Source organism: Toxorhynchites rutilus, chromosome 3, assembly GCF_029784135.1.
Source record: "Toxorhynchites rutilus septentrionalis strain SRP chromosome 3, ASM2978413v1, whole genome shotgun sequence".
In the NCBI taxonomy this organism is placed as follows: domain Eukaryota; kingdom Metazoa; phylum Arthropoda; class Insecta; order Diptera; family Culicidae; genus Toxorhynchites; species Toxorhynchites rutilus.
This window is the reverse complement of record NC_073746.1, coordinates 125,411,056-125,433,809: the sequence shown is the minus strand read 5'-3', so window position 1 is coordinate 125,433,809 and position 22,754 is coordinate 125,411,056. Positions and strand designations below refer to the sequence as shown.

At 37.2% G+C, this 22,754-nt stretch overlaps 1 protein-coding gene and 1 pseudogene across 5 annotated transcripts in view; one reads left to right on the top strand and one right to left on the bottom strand.

Moving 5' to 3' along the window:
* Positions 1–22,754, bottom strand: part of LOC129773218 (dual specificity calcium/calmodulin-dependent 3',5'-cyclic nucleotide phosphodiesterase 1A-like) — a 544,686-nt gene that overhangs the window by 331,773 nt on the left and 190,159 nt on the right. The gene's annotated exons all lie outside the window — the stretch shown is intronic.
* Positions 10,063–10,139, top strand: LOC129780830 (U4 spliceosomal RNA; annotated as a pseudogene).

The following is a 22,754-nucleotide window of genomic DNA, read 5'->3' as shown; positions in this document are numbered from 1 at the left end:
ATCTCAAAAGAGTTGACACAGAAATTTTCCGAAGTTACCGAGATTACTCGGATGGGGCCAGACAAATTACGAGTTGTCGTCTCCAGCAGAACCCAAGCGAATGAAATAACGCGCTGTGATCTCTTTGCGATCGAGTATCGCGTATACGTACCCTGTTGCAACGTTGAAATAGACGGTGTAATAAACGAAAAGTTTTTGACTCGAAAAGAGATACTCGATGGTGTCGGTCGCTTCAAGAACTCTTCACTAAAAAGTGTGAAGATTCTTGCATGCGATCGACTGAAATCTGTGTCACTTAAAAATGACAAAAGAGTCCTCAATCGGACAAACTCTTTTCGTGTGACAATTTAAGGTTCCGCCCTTCCTAACTACGTTGCAATAGATGCACTTCGTTTACCTGTTCGGTTGTTTGTACCCCGGGTAATGAAATGCAACAAATGTATGCAACTCGGTCACACGGCCGCCTATTGTTGCAAAAAAAAACGTTGCGCAGATTGTGGAGAGAGCCATGATGAGAATCCTTGCGCGAAAGAGCACAAGTGTCTTCATTGCGGCGGGACTCCTCATGATCTTACTCAATGCCCGGTGTACATACAACGAGGGGAAAAAATCGAGTGTTCCTTAAAAGAACGTTCCAAGCGGACTTATGCAGAAATGCTTAAGAGTCCCGTTCCAACGACTCAGGACAATCCCTACTCCATTCTGCAGAACGACGAGCCTGTTGCTGACGCTCCCAATGCAGGAGGTTCCGGTACATCGCAGGGTGCCATCAGGAAAAGAAAAATTACTTCTTTTCCATCACTCCCCAGAAAGAAAACCGAAACTTCCCAAGTTGGAATGAAAACTCGAATCGAACGTGCTGAGAATAGACCGAAGCAAGTACCTCCTGGTTTAAGCGGTTCTTCTACGCACCAGGGGTCCTCAGCACTTCCCGGAGCAGAGCCCAACACGTCTGTTCCTTTTTCGCGGTTGAGGCAACAGCCACAATCTGGCTTGCTTGCGCTTTCTGACCTGGTGGACAACATTTTAAATGCTTTAAATATAAACGACCCTCTTAAAAGCATAGTATTATGTTTGCTTCCGATTGTGAGAACATTTTTGAAAGAAAAATGTGGTTTTTTGGCAGCGTTCATTTCCCTCGATGCCTGATTCAGGGCAAGAGGTCAAGGATTTGACCACTGTAATACAGTGGAATTGCAGAAGCATCATCCCTAAACTAGATCAATTTAAATTTTTAGTTCATAGTTCTAACTGTGATGTATTTTCCCTCTGTGAAACATGGCTTTCTTCAGCCGACGAGCTGAATTTCCACGATTTCAACATTATTCGCCTCGATCGAAATGACTCGTTTGGTGGCGTACTATTGGGGATCAAAAAATGTCACTCCTTCTATAGAGTCACTCTCCCATCGATGATAGGCATTGAAGTTGTCGCTTGCCAGACACAAATCAATGGCAAAGACTTCTGCATTGTCTCGATATATATTCCTCCAAGAACCATGGTCGGCCGCCATCAGTTTTTTGATATCATCGCGGCATTGCCGGAGCCGCGGCTAATCTTAGGTGACCTCAACTCCCATGGAACAGCATGGGGGTCACACTATGATGACAGCCGTGCCACGTTGATTTATGATCTGTGCGACAACTTCAACATGACAGTTTTGAATACTGGGGAAGCAACCAGAATAGCCAACCCTCCTGCACGGGCAAGCATGCTAGACATATCTCTATACTCTTCTTCGTTATCCCTGGATTGCATGTGGAAGGTAATCCAAGATCCCCACGGTAGTGATCACCTACCAATAATTTTATCGATCGCTAATGAATCAAGCTTTCGTGAGTCAGTCAATATTTCGTATGACCTCACGAAGAATATTGACTGGAGAACATTTGCGGAAATAATATCTGAAGCAATTGTTTCAATGCATGAACTTCCTCCGCTCGAAGAGTATAACTTTATATCGAGTTTGATTTACGAAAGCGCACTTCAAGCTCAAAAGAAACGTGTACCGGCTACCACTTTCCGACGTCGTCCTTCATCACTTTGGTGGGACAGGGAGTGTTCAAAGGTCTACCTTGAAAAATCATCCGCTTTCAAAAAATTCCGGAAAACTGGATTAGTGGAATGGTTTCTAAAGTACCAAGCTCTAGAAGCCAAACTAAAAGGTTTGATTAAAGCAAAAAAGCGTGGATATTGGCGGAAGTTCGTCAATGGTTTGTCAAGGGAGACCGCTATGAGCACTCTTTGGAATACGGCTAGGAGAATGCGTGGCTGGAACCATACAAACGAAAGTGAGGAATACTCTGACCGTTGGATTTCAGAATTTGCAGGAAAGGTTTGTCCCGATTCTGTCCCTGCACAACATATCGTACGCGATATACCGCTTCAAAGCGATTATGAGAATTTTTCGATGGTGGAATTCTCTCAATTGCACTTCTCTCATGTAATAATTCAGCTCCGGGGTCGGACAAGATTAAATTCAACTTGTTGAAGAATCTTCCCGACTTGGCAAAACAGCGTTTGCTGAACTTGTTCAACAAGTTTCTGGAGCTGAATATTGTCCCGCATGACTGGAGACAAGTGAGAGTGATAGCCATACGGAAACCCAACAAGCCGGCTTGCGATCACAACTCGTATAGGCCGATTTCAATGTTATCCTGTATTCGTAAATTGTTAGAGAAAATGATTCTACTTCGTTTGGACAAGTGGGTCGAAACGAACAATTTGCTGTCAAATACGCAGTTTGGCTTCCGCCGAGGTAAAGGGACAAATGATTGTCTCGCGCTGCTATCTTCTGAAATCCAAATCGCATTTGCTCGCAAAGAACAAATGGCTTCCGTTTTTCTCGATATCAAAGGGGCATTTGATTCAGTTTCCATGGAAATTCTCTCAGAGAAGCTTCATAATCGTGGACTTTCACCAATTCTCAATAATTTCCTGTACAATTTACTGTCAGAAAAGCACATGATTTTCTCTCATGGCAGCTCGAAATCTTCTCGTTACAGTTTTATGGGCCTACCACAAGGCTCCTGCCTAAGCCCCCTCTTGTACAGTTTTTACGTCAATGATATGGATGATTGTCTAACTAGAGACTGCACGTTGAGACAACTTGCAGACGATGGAGTTATTTCCATCACGGTTACTAATCCCGTCGTTCTGCAAAAGTCGTTGCAAGATACCCTGAACAATCTGTTCACGTGGGCCCTCAAGCTGGGTATCGAATTCTCTACGGAGAAAACTGAAATGGTCGTTTTTTCTAGGAAGCACGAACCCGCCCAATTCCAGCTGCACCTATCCGGCAAAACGATCCAACACTCTATGTTTTTCAAATACCTGGGTGTATATTTTGATTCTAAGTGTACCTGGGGGAGACACATTGCGTATTTGAAACAGAAATGCCAGCAAAGAATCAATTTTCTCCAAACAATAACCGGAACATGGTGGGGTGCCCATCCAGGAGACCTCATTCAGTTGTACAAAACAACGATATTATCAGTGTTAGAATATGGCAGTTTTTGCTTCCGATCAGCTGCCAGGATTCATATTCTCAAGCTGGAGAGAATACAATATCGTTGCTTGCGTATAGCCATGGGGTGTTTGCATTCGACACATACGATGAGTCTCGAAGTTTTGGCAGGAGTACCCCCGCTTACTCTTCGGATCACAGAATTATCCTACAGATTTCTCATCCGTTGCAAGATCATGAATCCATTGGTGATTGATAATTTCGAAAATCTACTCCAACTGACTCCTCAGTCAAGTTTTATGTCTTTATACCATGAGTACCTTACCCACGACGTGCACCCTTCACCAGGCATCTCCAACCAAGTTTGCTTCCCATACTTCTGCAATTCCTCTGTCATTTTTGATCTGTCCATGCGACAAAAAATCCATGGAATCCCAGATCACCTACGCTCCGATTCTATTCCGCCGATATTTTCGGCAGAATATGGGAAAGTTAGATCTGATAAAATGTTCTTTACTGACGGTTCATTCATAAACGGGTCCACTGGCTTCGGCATCTTCAATGAAAATTCCAGTGCCTCTTTCAAACTCAAAGATCCTTGTTCCGTGTATGTCGCTGAACTGGGTGCGATATATTACGCATTAGGGATCATTGAAACATTGCCCATCGACCACTATTTTATTTTTTCAGACAGTCTCAGCTCAATAGAGGCAATCCGCTCAATGAAAGTTGATAAATGCTCATCTTATTTCCTAACAAGAATAAGACAACTATTGAGTGTTTTGGTCGAAAAATTATTCAAGATTACCTTAGCATAGGTTCCCTCTCATTGCTCGATACCGGGGAATGAGAAAGCCGACTCGCTAGCTAAGGTGGGCGCTTCAGAAGGCCCAATTTTTTGAAAGGCAAATTGCTTATAATTAATTTTTCCACATTCCTCGTCAGAATACGCTCGTAAGTTGGCAGCGCATGTGGAGTGAAGATGAGTTCGGTCGTTGGTTACACACGATTATCCCTAAGGTCTCGACGAGTGCATAGTTCAAGGGATTGAATGTAGGTCGTGATTTCATTCGCGTGATATCTCGGCTTATGTTCAATCACTACAACCTAAACGCGCATCTCTATCGCATTGGGCTCGCAGCAAACAATCTTTGTGATTGTGGCGATGGCTACCACGACATCGAGCATGTTGTCTGGTCGTGTATCCGGTTCCATGCTGCTCGCTCTCAGCTCTCTAGAGTACTGAGAGCACAAGGCAGACAATCGGATATCCCCGTCCGGGATATCTTAGGTAGCCGTGATCCTGATCTTCTGCTTTATCTATATCTGTTCCTCAGAAACGCCGATGTCAACGTTTAATGATGTTTCCTTCGTTGTGTCCCCGTTTCATATCCCTCCTATCCAAACGATAAACTTTTACTTAGTCGCGGCAATACATACACACACTCTTTACAGATACACGGGCCAAAGGTTGTGCAGGCCACTGATCATTCAACAAGAGCCAAAGGTTGTACCGCTTATGACAACTCTACACGAGCTGATGATTGCGCCGGCTAGTGCCCATTCTATCCTGGATTCCTCGAGTCGAGAAAGACGCACCACGCTAGATATGGGGTACAGACTAGGGGGGCGTTGCTGATTAATGGTCAGCTGCATCCCAATAGCAGGTATCCCGTGTCGGGCACACGTACAGAGCATCGAAGACTGCAACATACCAATTATGAGAACACTTGTAATACTAACCTCGAGCCAACCGCGAGTAATCGGTTACATATTACTAACATAGTTGTAAGCAAACATTGTAGAAAAATTGAACTCCCGGCCCCGTTAGGCTGACGCCATATGAACCTTAATAAAAATATATATTTTGGATAAAAAAAAAAAAAATAATCTTACGTGCATCGCGATGTACAAAGTATTAATGAATCTGTGAAAATTAACGTTAAAAGACATTTCTGCAGATCCGTGACTTTTACAGACATTTCCACATTTTTAACAGACTTTCACATATTTTTACAGATATTTTTTAAAAATCATCTGGCAACTCTTCGTTCCACTTTTCATCGAATGTTTTCGAATCGCAGTAGAAAACATTTACGTGACTGTGAATTCATTTGTTTTTATTTCGTTCAGAAAAAATATTATATCAGGGAAAGTGGACATTAAAAATGCGTTGTTCAGTGAAAAGCTGCCTGAATACGAGTGAAAATGTTCGCGTAAGCTTTTATCGTATACCCCCAGAAACGTTTCTATAGACGCATTGGGTCGATTTTTGCGGAGACGACAAACTAGTTCCGAATAAGGGTTCTCGTATCTGGAGTAAGTACAATGTTTGAATTATTGAAAACCAAAAGTGTAGCAAACCTTTCATACACATTTTCAAGATTATTTTGGTAGAAATACATCGTTACATTTCAACCGGAAGGGAAACCTCGTGAGAAACCGTATTGCCTTCTCCACAACTAAGCCGGTAGTTGACTCAGAAGATTACATCAACATGAAGCGCAGATTGTTTTACCGTTACATTCATCACCAGCACTAGCGGATCATAATTACGTGGGTTTCATTCGGCCAGCTTCATTAGCAAAGCTGTTATCACCGACGTCAGAAAAAAAAACGTCCCCAAAACATTTCACTTTTGATATGTATATACGCATCGAAATTCACCAATATCGAATTTTGCTCCCACATGAAAATCTTGGAGTGAACTAAGCGTTATTCGTAGGTTGTTGATATTATGTCAAGTTCTGATAACTTGCAATATGAGATGTTCTTTCCGAGATGTAATGGTCAATTAAACAATTGACGGAAAATGTAGTTCGTTCATCTTATAAGTTTTTTTTATTTTTGCCTTTGATAACAATACCTATTTTATGGTTTTGATTATCATAAGAAAAATAACGCTCCAGAGCGTTTTCTGAAGAACAAATACACAGGTTGTACGCCGCCCGTAAAGTATCTCCGAGAAATGCTACGCTCAAAAGCAGGCAAAGAATCGCCCAAATACAAATCACCTCTCATTCCCGGAAGGAATTAATTAGTCTTGACGGCTTTATTTCTCTGCAATGGTGCCACAATACGTCGATCGCACGCGACCTGGGTGGCACGACGCTGTTACGCTTTTACCTTTTGGCCAAATCCGCTGGCTGCGCAAGACCGTGCGGCAGACTTTATAATGGCGTGCATGTTTTTCCACGCCGACGTTTCCTTTGGTTTCGGGGCCGGAGCGTGTTGTTGTACATCTGGTTAGACTTGCTCTCAGAGACGGGCGATATCGACTTTTTGGTTGCTTGAAAATCAGTTTTCTCCGCAGTCGACAACATGATTGATTTTCGGCAGTAGTTGCAATGAATGATTGATTTTCCGTTAATAGTCGGTGATTGAAGAATTATGTAGTGCTCTTCAACAAAAAGAATGTAGAATATAATAAAAATGATAACCACTCGCAACTCACGGGAGATCATTATCATCTCCACAGTTGCCTTAATCGATCAAAAAACAGTAACGTCACATCTCGAATATTGATTTTGCTCTTTACTTTGTTTAAACTACGAACCGCCGATGTTAATTCTAGCCTCATCATCATGTTCCTGTTACCATTACAGTCGTACCGCAGACCGCGTTACTGCTGAAGTTACTCGACTTTCCCGATGAAAACCAAAGAAATGAAAACGAAAGTCGGAAAGTGTTGTTTTTTCCCTTCCATACACTTTTCCGCCGAGTCAATCATTGAGTTGTATCGATTTTAGAACAGTTCACTGGAGGGTTCACTTACCCGTGAAAAAAAAATGACGTGGAAATGTTTTTCACCTTTACCGAGGCGGATTTGATATTGGCGGTTGTTTAAACAATTTTCGATTTTTTATGCATCAACTGGGGGGAACTACATCGCACCTGAGACGTAAGCAAACGCAATGTGTGGAAAATGTGCATCGTCGATTCAAAACAAAAATTGATAAAAATTATATTGCCATTACGTTTAATGATTCGAAAATCAATCAATAGATTATCGAAAAAACGTAGAAATCATGACTAAAAATACCATTTTTTATTCATAACGGAGAATTAAGAAAATTAAGAGACTGCCTCATTCTAAACGCTCATTCCAAACGCTAAGATTTCAACACTTTGGTGTCTCACCGCATATGTTTACGCATGATGATCACGAAATAAATCACGACCATGGTTGTCTTTTCGTAATGAAATTGCGTCAGTGCGCACTATAGGATTTCAGACGGACAAAATTCGGAGAAGTGACTAACACCGATCTGTTTTTCTATATTTCCTATAGAAAGTAGACTCTTTAACTAGGAGAAGTTCAACATTTCAGGACTGTAGCGGGTACTATACATGAGATATTCTAAAAAAGTGAATTCTAAAAAAAATATCATAGTAACAGAATAACGTATAAGTATATTATATTCTTATAAACGTTATTGAATGGGCTTTCCGAAAAAATTGTGGTTAAGTGGCTTTATAGATGAAAATAAGAAGATAAAGCATAAGAAAAAGAAGAAAAGAAGAATAGAAATCATAATTTAAACTCTGTTTTTGTGCGATTTTATTGTTAGTGCTATTGGTTTGTGTGATTCAAGTGATTCCCGATTTCACGATAAAATCGCACAAAAGAGTCACACAAACGAGGAATTGCACAAAAAGGGATCACACAAAAACAGGTTAACTTGTACATGAAATCGGGGGTTTCAAAACAAAATATTTTGATGCCAAATGTCTTCGAATTGCATAAAACGTCATAAATTGACTCTTGTGGACTTATTCGTATAAGGGAGTTTAATATTTTTTTTCTTTATTATTATAATCCATTATTTATATTTTTATTTCATACAGGTAAACTTCGATATAACGTACATTTCACTTTCAAGATTGTACGTTGTATCGAATTGTACGTTATATCGAAGCATAATAAAGTACTCACAAACGGAGTCTATAATACATTATTGTGTTGCTGTTTTAGTAAAGTTAATGAATAACTTCAATTAGAAGACGAAGCCAGCCTTTCTCATGATGTTTCCCTTCGTACTGTTGATTAAAGCTTGATTCATTTAGAATCCGGAATTACAAAACCAGCTGTATTTCAGGATTCATTGAAGGTACAAAACTTGTTTTAGCATCACAATACAGATAATTCATTGTTCTATCAGGAAAAAAATATTGGATTTTTTTTCCTTTGCACTTTGGAAATGTGTACGTTATATCGAGGTAAAATGTTCGTTATATCGAGTGACGTTATATCGAGGGTACATTATAACGAGGGTACGTTATATCGAAGTTTCCCTGTATAATATAATAATATTATTAATATTATTATTATTTGTCAAAAAAAATTTTTTGACGTAGGACTACGTCTTTCATTTCTATACTGGGGTGTAAGTTCAAAGTTTCGAAAACGAAAGCGTTACGCCGGAGACCGAGATTTCGAGCGTTAATAGCTCCTAAACAACTGAATGAAATGGTATGATAAACACTTCATTCGAAAGATAAAATGTCTACGCGCTCTATACTTGTTACTTTTTGATCCAAAAACTTGTTTTAATAGCCTCAAAATTGCTATCAAAACAGGCTATTGAAACCACACCAATCGGTATAAAAGCGAGTGTCGCTCGGAAATCCACTCAGTTATGATTGCGCAACGATGGAGATACCATCGCTGGAATGAATGGACAGACTTCAAAACCATGGAGCCAGGGGAAATCGGCCTTGCAAAATAGGTACAAGCAGCGGGTACTTTTGTATTCGTTTGCATTTCTGCAAATCGGAATGTTTCCATATGACAGACTTCAAAACCATGGAGCCTGGGGAAATCGGCCTTGCAAAATAGGTACAAGTAGCGGGTACTTTTGTACTCGCTTGCATTTCTGCAAATCGGAATGTTTTTCTAACACAGACTTCAAAACCATGGAGCCTGGGGAAACTGGCATTGCAAATGAGATGCAATCAACGAGTACTTTTGTATTCGTTTGCGCTTTTGCTAATCGGAATGTTTCCCTAACACAGACTTCAAAACCATGGAGCCTGGGGAAACTGGCATTGCAAATGAGATGCAATCAACGGGTAATTTTGGACTCGTTTGCGTTTCTTCAAATCGGAATGTATCCCTAACACGGATTTCAAAACCATGGAGCGTGGGTAAATTGGCATTTCAAATGAGATGCAAGCTGCGAGTACTTTTGTACCCTACTATACTTTGTTTGCAAACCGGAATGTGTTTTCCCAACACAGATTCCGAAACCAATAAGTTGGGAAAATCGGCATTGCAGATCTCGGCAGTACTTTTATAATTCCATGCATTTTTACACTTCAGAAATGGTTTTGCTAACACGGTCTACAAAAGCGGGTACAAATGCAACGCTTTGGCTCGATTATTCAAGACTGCATATCCCTCCATGTAACTGACTCACTGAACTTTTAAGCATATCGTTTGATGATCAGGCAAAATGTTGATAACTATTTGCTGCGATAACCACTACCATTATGCATGAATTGACCTAAATTGGAATTTGTTTGCAATTGAATTCGTAAATTGTTTCATTCATACTCTAGTTTAATCAATAATTTAATCATTACATACGAAAGATAGCTCTGCGCAGCGGCGATATCGTACCCAATGAGGAACATCCGAGGTGCGATTATTGCTAGTTGAAAAAACACAAATGATTACTAAGCCAACGGCAGTCCTACGTCAACCTTGCGGTTATATCATAGGTATAACCCATCCATAGTTTTTTGCGCTTGGTCGTTTTTTTGTCTGAAAGTCTGAAATGTCTGAAATCAACATTTCGCAACAATTTCCGAATGAAAAATTTAGATAAATATTTATATTGGCACTTGAAACCATGCGTTTCGTCTCGTATTCCGAAAAAAAATAAGTCCCAGAGTGTCGATTTTTGACAAATTTTTTTTTTCGAGATGACACCAGAACTCGACGTTTTATGCAGATTCAAGATATTTAGCATCAAAAAAAACTTTCCTAAACCCCGATTTCCTTTACTCCCCTCTTGGGTGATTTTTCGATTTTTACAAAACTCAAACTTTGACCGCCTTGCGCCACTCTCCCTTAAGTCCCATACATTCATTGGCACCCTAATATATATATCAAATAAAAATTCAACAAAACACATCTTTCTACACAACTATTAACGTGACAGCAATAGGAAAGCGTGTGTTTGTGATATTCTGTTATTTACCTTCTCATAATTTTAACCATTCATATTTATTTATGTTTTCGATTTTTTATTTCTCAGCCGTTTTGTTTAATCTTACGGTAAAACGCACTCAACCTTTGATCATCGGGTCGAACAATTCTTTTTTCCTGTTCTTTTTGTACAGCTTCAAATGTCACAACGATCGAAAGATCGGAGTGCAATAGTGACAGTCTAGGTATCTTAGGTATTAAGATTCCAGACTCTACAAGTGGATCAATTTCTTTCACACAGTTATTAACGTGTCAACAATGTTTTCACCCCAACGCATAACGATTCGGATGAAAATGCTTGTTCATCTGTCTGAGATTCCCATGAATTCCGAAGTCACAAAAATTTTGGTAGACGGAGGATATTTATTCTGGTTAATGCTCTATAAATGAGAAATTCGAATTAGAATTTAACGAAACACTTCTTTTACACAGATATTAAGCAATCGGAAGGCGTGCATTTGTGACTTTCTACTATTCTGTATCTCATAATTTAAATTTACTGATCCATTTTTATTTATGTATACCATTTGCATTACGTAATAATAGTGAGTAATTCCACCCCAAATCAGCCGGCCTCTGACCCGACCCTTTTGGATATTTTTGAAACTTGGTACTTATGATGAAAACTACCAAAAATCTCAATTTTCACTATCACATGGTCGGTGTTCAGTCAAACCGGACTAAGTAACATAATCATGATTTCGAGTAAATCGAACTCAAAGTATGAAGCTGTGTAGTTTTAGTAGCTTCCAATCATTGTCCCCAATTGTTTTTCTACGGCTCTTAGGTACTCTTTGGCAAGGTCGTATCATGTTGTAATATACATCGCCTGGCAATAAAGCTATTACAACCTCCTACAAACAATGTTTCGGACAACGTGGCAACGAAGGTATCATTACAAAAAAAAACTCTTTAAGGGTCAATTAAGAGGGTTTTATGATTGACTATGTGTACTTGGTCCACTCTGACTGAACAAAAAAAAAAATTTCAGAGACTTGATCCACTATGACTGAACAATTTGATGATGCAATGTTATCATTTATTCAGTAGAATTTCCTCCATTAAACCTATACAACAAAATAAACCGGTTTTATGATTTGAAACAGTATTTTACCAAAATTCATTGATTAGTATGTATTTTCAAGTACAATTCTCGATTTTCTAAAAAATAGGTCTCAACGACAAACGGGTTAGCATGATTATGAAAAAGAGTAGTTGCAATCAATGAAAGACCACGGTTGGAACTGAAATCGATCATGAAAAGTTTAGTAATTACAATTTATTACTCTCTGCCATTTGGTCAACTCTGTCTGAACAAGATATAATAATATATTCGACCAGCTTTTCAACAACTATTAGTTGTCTGAAAAGCATATACATTGTGTTTCAAGTTACTTTTCCGGGTTCACTGAAGGACAAAGGGAAGAATCTTTTGATGCGGAGAAATCCAACATTTCATTCGAGATTCCTTCCGTTTTCTGGTTGGTAGAAAAACGTGGCTTCTCTCTAGTCGCTTTAGTTGTATGCACTTGGTCCACTCTGATTGCATACTATTATCAGTTTTTGCTGATCAGTCAAAATGAATTTATATCATAAACCTGGCTGTTTGCAACATAAGTGTGATCTGATGAGAGTAAAATGTAGGTAAAGATATTCTTGATTGTTTGCTACTACTAACTCATTTTTTATTATCTTGTTACTTAGTCCGGTCTGACTGTAACGATTCTTTAAGGTTAAGTGTTAAGAGGTTTGAAACGTATATTACTCAAAATCGTTATTATCATTATCATTAGACAGGAAATTTATCCAGAAATTTTTTGGCTAAAAATATATGTAGTGAATATAGTAAATCAAGTGACAATTTGACGATTAGAATGAGTATATTTTCTTTCGATTGAACTAACCACTCGACGTAACGAGCAATCTTTTTGCCTGAATTCGGGCGTTAGCTCACAATGTGAGTTGATGCATATAATGAATTATTCTCGATTTACCGATAATAGGCATTTCTGTATTCATAGACTTTTTTGTTCTAGGCTTATATTTATGTAGATCTTAATTGTTTAGACTTGTGTTTAAGAATGATACATGATAACTCTTTTTCTTCTTCTGCATAACTGAATAAACAGAAGAAACGGGTAGTAATGGCTTTAATGGTATTTTTGTGTACATTTTTATCATCGATAAATGAGATGATGTTTAAAGAATACAAGTTCATACAGGAAATGGTTTATTTTTTTCAGGGCTTCCATTTGATATAACAAAAAAGAAAAAAATACAGATTTTGGAATAAATAAAAAAATCAAATGCAATTACTACACACAATCACAGTCCTATGTCAAGATCCCGTCCGTGCCCTTATGCCCAGACCCATCAACTTTTCTTTTAAAATCGAAACTAAAAATTCAGATGATTAAATATGATGTTCGACAAAGTTGTTGAAAAAATAAATGAACGATTCAGGAGAAATAACATTTGAAATATACTGTTAAAAAATCTTACACAAAAATTTAATTTAAAAATCAAAACCCTCATATCACAAAACGATTTTTTTTTGTATATTTTTATTGGAAAGCCCTCTCAATTTAACAAAGTTTGACGAAAGTGATGCTGTGGTAAACTCACCAAAATGGAGATATGAGTTTTTGATTTTTTTCGAAATTTAAGTACTTTGTGAAATCGTACCCATTGAGGAAAAGTAGCATAAAAAAGACTAGTTCATTGGCTTCAATTTGTTATGTCGATCATCTGAATCGGCCCAGCAGTTCAAAAGTTATGGTTTTTTGAGAAAACTCAATTTTTAGAAAAAGAGGAAAAATATATTTCGTACCATCAGTTAACTTTAAAAAATCATAACCAGTGTTGCCTCATTTTAATCTGTACCGGAGGGGTTCAAAATCTTTCTCATCTGTACTTTTTCTTCTAAAAACCGTACGATCGGAAATATTCGTTGTAGAGAAAAATCCATTCTATTAGCATAAAAATAGTCATTTATTTACTACGAATACCACATTTACATTTCATTCGCCATTCGTGTGTTTGATGATGTTTATACATTGTTTTTCTGAACCTAGATTGCATACTATTATTTATTAAAAGTTTCGAGCTGCCGCACCAAGCGATACTGCGGCGTAAAAGTCATCATGTAACATGATGTAGCTTTGTTTAAATGTAAGAAATTTCACCCGCGGAAAAAACTGAAGCAATTTGTACTTTTTGACGAAAATCTGTACTCTGTTCCGTACAGAATCTGTACCAAGAATAACGAAAAAGTTTGTACCTTTCCAGATGAATCTGTACGTGTGGCAACACTGATCATAACTCAAAAATGTAAAAAACACTCTCTCTAGTTGTTAATATATGTTATGTAGAACATCAGCTTTCAAGTAAATATATAAAACATAGCGCCCTCTATTCCAAAGCCAGGTAAACAATTAAAAAAAACAAATACAATCAATAATTACTAGAACAAAATCCTTTTTTTCATCTGAATCGGTTCAGTAATTTAAAAGTTATGATTTTTTGTAAAAAATCATTTTTGGATAAAAGGGAAAAACATTTTTTTTGGACCATCCTAAAATATAAGTGGGCACCCTAATGAAAATTTTTTAAAAAAATCCACCATATCTCTGAAACGCCTTGACCGATACTCACCAAACTTGACATATTTAAAATACCCGTCTCTTTCAAAATTTGATCGTGATATAGTCACAAATGATCTTAAGCAACTTGTTTCGATCATAACAAGTAGGCAAAGTACCAGAAGTGTTGAAAAAATGATGAATACATTTTTGTCCACTTGCTCGTATCGAAATCTCCCATAGTGGTGCGGTGCATCTAGGGCGCAAAGGTAGCCCCTCGCTCGCGAACATGACACATTCAAAGGTTGGTGTCATCGAGCGGAATGCTGAAATTAAATTTTTCGCCGAATCGAAAACATTGTCACCCACTCCTGTCGCCACATTTCCCGCACAGTTTGATTGACCAAGAGAGCAAGGGAGCGAAAAAAAAACCTTTGAAACCCGCCGAGTCACTGATCCACATTCGGTGGCAGTTAGCAAACAGCGCGGCGCTTGAGTCGATTGAAAATGTAGAATCGTCGCGCGGAAAAGCATCACCTCACATTGTATGCAGTCAGTCACGAGACGAAACCAAGTTTGCGGAGAGTAACGTTTTTCATTTCGTCTGTAAATTGGCTCATTTCCAAACCGGTTGTCGGGGCAGTTTGGCACGATCCGTCGCCAGATATGGGTTTGCTCCTATATATCTATGTAGATTATCGTCATTCAAGTCGGGGGCGGTTGAGGGAGAATGGGTCGGATCGATGTGCAGCCCTTTGACGCCGTCCGTTCTATGTGTGAGCATGTTGTCTGCTGGTCCGGCAGTTCATAAGTTCATCGCATATAAATTGTCTCCGATGGCAGACACGGGCAACTGAACCAGTAGTGCTGGTCATGCGAGCGAGAACTTTTTTTTCTGTCGGCACGAAACGACAAATCGATAAGGGCGGAACAGCGTTTAATTTTTAATTTGAAATTAACCCACATAGTGCCGGGACTGGTCGCTGGTTTGGCCATATTTCCGATTAGACGAGAACGTAATATTTCCTTTGTTCAGTCGAGGCAGCAATATACTCTGTTCTGTTTATTATTTCGAAGTGTATTCCACTTTTTTCATACTTTAAAACGACAACCCTCCCACCGTCTGTCATTCAACTTTAATTTAAACTGTCTCGCTGGTATTCTCTCCCCGTAAGAGAAGAGCCACTCGAGTGTAATTATCTTATTCTCCACCAACGCAAGCTCCCGGTTCCAGGCCGCGCGACACACTGCTTAGCGCCGGCAAGCGCTTCTGTTGGAGCACATCAATCAATTGCTCAATGAGCTCTACTTCAGCGCGCAAAAAAAAAACACAGCCATCCTCTTTGATGCATACAATTAAGCATCAGATATTGTTTTGGAAGTAGCATTTCAGCAAATTACAGTTTTGCGTGCAAGCTGAGAATACAATTTACAACACGCGGCAGTGGCCCCTTCTGATCCACAAGATCCGTTCCTATTAGCGTTCGGGGGTGGTTGAAAATTTTCTCGTCGAGTCGCTTTTTTAGTACGGTTGTTTGTTTTCCCGATGTACTAGCATCAGCTCGTAAAGTCCAATAAATTTTATGCTAATGGTGACCATTCTCTTTCGAGTTTTACTACACTCAAACGTAATAGTGAAATGCACTTATCTAGGGAGATTCGTTTTGATTTCATTTCAATTGCAACGAACTCAATTTTTCAGTGATATCGAGTTCATTGAGATAGAAATTAGAAGAAAAAAATTGTAATCAAACTAAAGGAAAATGTAAAAAATAGAAGGGTGGTGGACCTAAGACTATAAAAATATTTCGTTCAATTCAAATGTTTCTCTATTCTGATATAATCTTAGGAAAAAAATACGTTTAACACTAGGACTACCGACAGTTGTTATATACCTATTGCTACCAAATCGGTCATTTTGAACGGTGTGATGTTCAATTGTCAAAATATAAAAATTCGAAAAAAAAGTACAGAAAATAAAATATATTTCATTCTAATATTGCAAGTACATGATAGATACATCTATTCTCATAAAATAGAATATGTTTATTTGTATTTTTATCTAGATACTAGCTGACCTGGCAAACTTCGTCCCGCCCAAAATTTATTTTTTGTTATCAACAAAACATTCACGTTTTCCTAGTACTTCTACCAAAACTCGTCATTATAATATCAGATTATTTTCAGACACAATTCTCGTTCAAGACTTTTCAACCACTTGCAAATAACACGTTTCTCCGTTACATGGAATAAATGTTTGATACAGAAAATATGATAGAATAAAGACAGCCCTAAATCGGACTATTCCTTTCTCGAATTTTGCTCTTATGAACACATTCGGCGATTCATTTTTATTTATGTAGATAGAAGACGATATAGGAGTGCGTTTTATCTCATTAAAATCCACTTCCACTTTCGAACAAAGATCAATTTCGTTAGCGCAAACTTAAAATTGTTTGCCCATTTGTCACTGTGAAATTGTAGAACATATGCGAATTGAATGTTCCGAATTTTTCCATTTTCTTTCAGAGTTTTCCGAAAATTTTCTATTTTCATGTTTGGTTAGAATATGCGTATTGTTTTTATGGAACCCCCTCTCCATTCCAGAGAAGGGAAAGGTGTCATACCATAATAGACACATTTATCGTACCCAAAAACCCTCACATCCCAAATTTGACTCCATTTGCTTGATTGGTTCTCGAGTTATGCAGAAGTTTGTGTTTCATTTGTATGGCAGCCCCCTTCCCCTTATAGAGTGGGTAGGTGTGTCGGAAGACCATAGCCGACCCCCTCTCCTTTCCAAATTTGGTTCCGTTTGTTTGAATAGTTTTTGAATTATGCGGAAATGTTTCATTTGTATAGCAGCACCATCCCCCCCTCCCTTAGAGAGGGGGGTGGAGTATCTAACCACCATAGAAACATTTATTGCATCCTAAAACCTCCAAATGCCGAATTTTTTTTTCGTTTGCTTGATAAATTCTCGAGTAATGCAGAAATTTGTGTTTCGTTTGTATGGCAGCCCCCTCCCTAAGAGAGGGGGAGGAGTCTCTAACCACCATAAAATCATTTATTACACCCTAAAACCTCCACATGCCGAATTTGGTTTCATATGCTCGATTAATTCTCGAGTAAAGCGGAAATTTGTGTTTCATTTGTATGGCAGCCCCCCCTTAGAAAGGGGTGGTGGAGTATCTAACCACCATTGAAACATTTATTGCATCCTTAAACCTCCACATGCCGAATTTTATTTCGTTTGCTTGATAAATTCTCGAGTAATGTAGAAATTTGTGTTTCTTTTGTATGGCAACCCCCCCTAAGAGAAGAGGGAGGAGTCTCTAACCACTAAGAGAGGGGGGTGGAGTATCTAACCACCATAGAAACATTTATTGCATCCTAAAACCTCCAAATGCCGAATTTTTTTTTCGTTTGCTTGATAAATTCTCGAGTAATGCAGAAATTTGTGTTTCGTTTGTATGGCAGCCCCCTCCCTAAGAGAGGGGGAGGAGTCTCTAACCACCATAAAATCATTTATTACACCCTAAAACCTCCACATGCCGAATTTGGTTTCATATGCTCGATTAATTCTCGAGTAAAGCGGAAATTTGTGTTTCATTTGTATGGCAGCCCCCCCTTAGAAAGGGGTGGTGGAGTATCTAACCACCATTGAAACATTTATTGCATCCTTAAACCTCCACATGCCGAATTTTATTTCGTTTGCTTGATAAATTCTCGAGTAATGTAGAAATTTGTGTTTCTTTTGTATGGCAACCCCCCCTAAGAGAAGAGGGAGGAGTCTCTAACCACTAAGAGAGGGGGGTGGAGTATTTAACCACCATAGAAACATTTATTGCATCCTAAAACCTCCAAATGCCGAATTTTTTTTTCGTTTGCTTGATAAATTCTCGAGTAATGCAGAAATTTGTGTTTCGTTTGTATGGCAGCCCCCTCCCTAAGAAAGGGGGAGGAGTCTCTAACCACAATAGAATCGTTTATTGCACCATAAAACCTTCACATGTCGAATTTGGTTTCATATGCCTGATTAATTCTCGAGTAAAGCAGAAATTTGTGTTTCATTTGTATGGCAGCCCCCCCTGGAGTGGAGTATCTAACCACCTTTGAAACATTTATTGCATCCTAAAACCTCCACATGCCAAATTTTATTTCGTTTGCTTGAATAGTTCTCGAGTAAGTACCAAACAGACATTACTGTAGATACAATTATTATGGCTCCTCCTTTCCTTTCCGTATTGCTCTTTAAAGCTTAGAGACCATGTATACATAAAACCGTGCTTTTGGACATTTTCTCTAAAATATAGAAAGTAATTTCAACATAAAAATAAAATAGAGCATAAATGTTTAGAAAAAGTGAAAAGGTAGGGGAACAAAATGTAATATTTTATAGTAGTTTTTATTTCTTTATACGTGAGTTGTTCTTTCGCGTTTATTTGTTTCGTTCTAAATATTGGGGTTAGATTAACCTGATATAAATATCAAAATTCAATAATGTAAGAAAATTATTCGTTCTTTGACAAATAAGCTTCTTTCTTACGTCGTGTTTAATTTGTGATGATTTGATGTGATTTCAATTTATTTTCAGGACTATTACCAAAAATTAGATTCTTTTTTGAATTTTTATTTCTTTCTCATTCGGGATTATTTGATATGCGGGGAATATTCTATCCGGATAAATGGTATTCGAGTGCCATATTTTCTGCAATTCTCATTTTTACTGTAAAGTTTCTCATTCTAGTTCAAAGAATGTATATTTCCCACAAGTATCATCATTGTGAGGTTTATTATATTGCAATATAATCTATTGTTTTCTTTTTTATTTTTTTTTCTTTATTATAGTGATTTTCAACACATTTCGGCTGGTTCGTCACTTTTTACTTCCATTTTTGGAAGAATGTCGGGAGTGAGAATTGAACTCGTGATCTCTGCGTGAGAGGTATGGATGTTACCACTACGCCAGATCGCCTCCTATTGTTTTATTGATTTTACTGAAATGTATGAAAATTAATTACTCCAGTTTGCAGAAGAAATAGTCCTGTATCGAACAATCGATCAAACTAAAAGAGAGAATGCGGTATCTTTTCATAGTATATTTTCCTACTAATCGAACTCGTGATGGTGTAGTCGGTGTCGTCAATAGCTTAACATTTTGCGGACCGCTCACGAGATTTCTCGTTTTCCCGTTCCTTCTTTACGGACTCCTGTGTGAAATTAGCGGATAAAAGTTTTTGTGTGCAGGTTTCTGTTCAACGTCTTGCTGGATTTAATGAATAATGAATTATTTCAGTTGAAATAAATTGATTCTTTATCAAGTAACAACATTCAAAATCATGCTCATTAGATAGAGAATAGAATCATTCAACTTTCCACATAATTTGTGACAGAGAAAAGTTATAGACAGAAACGTGAACATGGGTCAATATAGGAAAATATATATAATTCTGAATATCAAAAAAAAGTTGTTCGAATAGAATTATCAAAGTTATTCGATACAGAAATCTTTTACCTATCTTCCAGCTACAATTTCATTAATCGAAATAAGGTATTAGAAAAATAAAGGTCCAAATTGTATGGAGGAAATTAATTATGTCAAAGAAAATTGAAAAAAAGTTATTTGAAAGGACTCAAAACACATTTTTGAGATAATACTCATTGGATAGAGAATACTTCTATCCATTCCCGGCCAAATTTCGTTGACCGAAAAAAAGTCTGAGAAAAGGTATGGGCCAAAATGTCAAAATTTAGCGAAAATGTAAATAGAACTTTTTCACACTCGAAAAAAAATTGAACAAACAGAGTGCGAAGTCGAAATTTTTAGGCGATTTTTGAAATGCTTTAAATCGTAAAATATCAACGCATGAAGATGGAATATAAATCACTTTAAAGCATAATTTACATGAATTTACACGGAATATTTTACAGAGAAATTTGTATCTTAATGTATGTAGATGTAGTGGACAAAAATATCGGGAAGAAATGAGAAATCGATTTTTCTTTCTGTTTTTTCAAAGATAGCAATTCCAATTCACGTTATCAACTATCTTTGATTTGATTTCTATAACATTGCTGTCGGACCATTCAATACTGAGATATTGTTGTATGAACGAAAAATTTCGAATTCGTATTTGATAATAAATAGTTCAATAAATAATCATCAAAAAACAGTTTTATATACTCTAATAAATTCTATTCACCCAGGATTTTTTTACGCGGGGGATAGAATTTTGTTATAATTTGTCACGGTACACCATAGTTTGAGTATTTTCTCAAATTTTCATTTTCAAGCCTATTCAGAATGTGGAAAAGAAGAAAAACTAATTTCTTTTCACTATAGCTCTTATCTGAAAAAATCACACATGTCTATAAAAGACGTAGGAACACATTTAAATACGAATTATAGTAGTACTGAATCTCTAAATCTTCAAAAAAAGTTCAATATTTCAAGCTTTTTCGTTAGGAATTTAGATCCTATGGTGAATTACATATGGATTCGAAGAATAGTCAAAATTTCTATGCAATAGAAATTTTTACTTCCTTTTTACTTTTTACTTTCTTACCCAGTCAGACCCTTCCCCCGTAGAACTTCTGAACGTATTGGCCAATAACTTTTCTGATACCTTGCTAAAGATAAATAAAAATATTCTTTATTGAATGAGTACTATCTCAAAAATGTGTTTTGAGTCCTTTCAAATAACTTTTTTCAATGTTCTTTAAATCAATTTATTTTACCCATACAAGTTGTACAGGTTTTGGCCTATAACTTTTCTTAGACCCTTTTTCGACCAATGAAAATTCGGCTAAAGATAGATAAAAATATTCTCTATCGAATGAGTATTATCTCGAAAATGTGTTTTGGGTCCTTTCAAATAACTTTTTCCAATTTTCTTCGATTTTTTTAATTTCTCCCATACAAGTCATATAGATTAATAACTTTTCTTAGACCCTTTTCCGACCAATGAAAATTTGGCTAAAAATAATAAAAAATATTCTTTATCGAATGAGTACTATCTCGAGAGTGCGTTTTCGGTTCTTTCATATAATTTTTTTTCAATTATCTTCAAAATAATTAATTTCTCCCATACAACTGGGGCTATAACTTTTCTCAGACATTTTTCCGAGTAATAAAATTGTGTCTGCAAGATAGGTAAAATATTTATCTATCGAAGAACTTCGATAACTTTATTCGAACACTTTTTTTGATTTTCAAAATTGTGTATATTTTCTTATATTGACCGCTCACGTTTCAGTCTATAACTTTTCTCTCTCACGATCAAGAAAAGAAATAACTATTTGGAAAGATGGATGATTCAATTATCTATCTAATGAGCATGATTTTGATGGTTGTTACTTGATAAACAATCAATTTATTTCAACTGAAATAATTGATTATTCATTAAATCCAGCAAGACGTTGAACAGAAACTTGCAGACAACAAAAACTTTTATCCGCTAACTTCACACATAGAGGCGAATGAACTGCAAACTTTTAAGTCTCCTAAAAACTTGCAAGCAAAGCAAGCAACTTCACACAAGTCAAAGCGTACGGTCCCAGGCGTATGTCTTACAGATTTCTTCCCGGTGCTTAAAGTGTTAACGTGCGTTTGTAGCTGACGAAATTGAAATTGTGTTTGGTGATTCTAATCTTCCAGATTTAAAGCGGCGAATCGGGTCTGGAAGATTTCTGTTTTATCAACCATTCCCCATGTTTGAAGCAACAATACTCAGTACCAAAAAACAAGCGACAGCATATGGATGAACAACGTGAGGAGTCTGGAATATCGTCATGTATGTTTCACGATGGTTATGAAGTGTTCAGCATACAGAACATTCGCAGCCTCTTTTCGGTAAAGTTTTTGAACCATTCTCGAGGGCTATAACGGGTGTTCTTACACAGAACAACTCATTGTTATATATTTTTACATATTATTTATTCTTGGAGCTAAGTTTTTTTACATAAGATATCCAAAAATGAGAGAGGTATTTTTTTCGTTTTGAGTTATTATCGTTTGAAGTTAACATGTTTTGGTTGCGCAGAAAGCATGAAGAAAAATATAACAGTTGAACTAATTTCATTTTGAACATATCATGTGCATAATTGAAAACCATAAGATCGTCTCATCAAAATAATAAATCTAATCAAAATGGATCTCGATATGGAGTTCCTTATAGTCCGTGAAAGATTTATTACCTAAATTCAATCTAATTAATGTATGTGATACAAAAGCAATAATCGAGATTGATTCAAGTCTCCGCATATAACATGATAGTCTAGAATTAAAAATTATTATGAGTATTCATAATGTAATCATGTTACAGTCGCTATAAATCATTGTAGGCGCATGACAGTCGCATATATATACTGCGACTGCGAATATAATATTGAACGAATATTGAAATGAAACACAAATTTCTACATTACTCGAGAATTATTCAAGCAAATGAAACGAAATCAGGTATGTGGAGGTTTTAGAATGCAATAAATG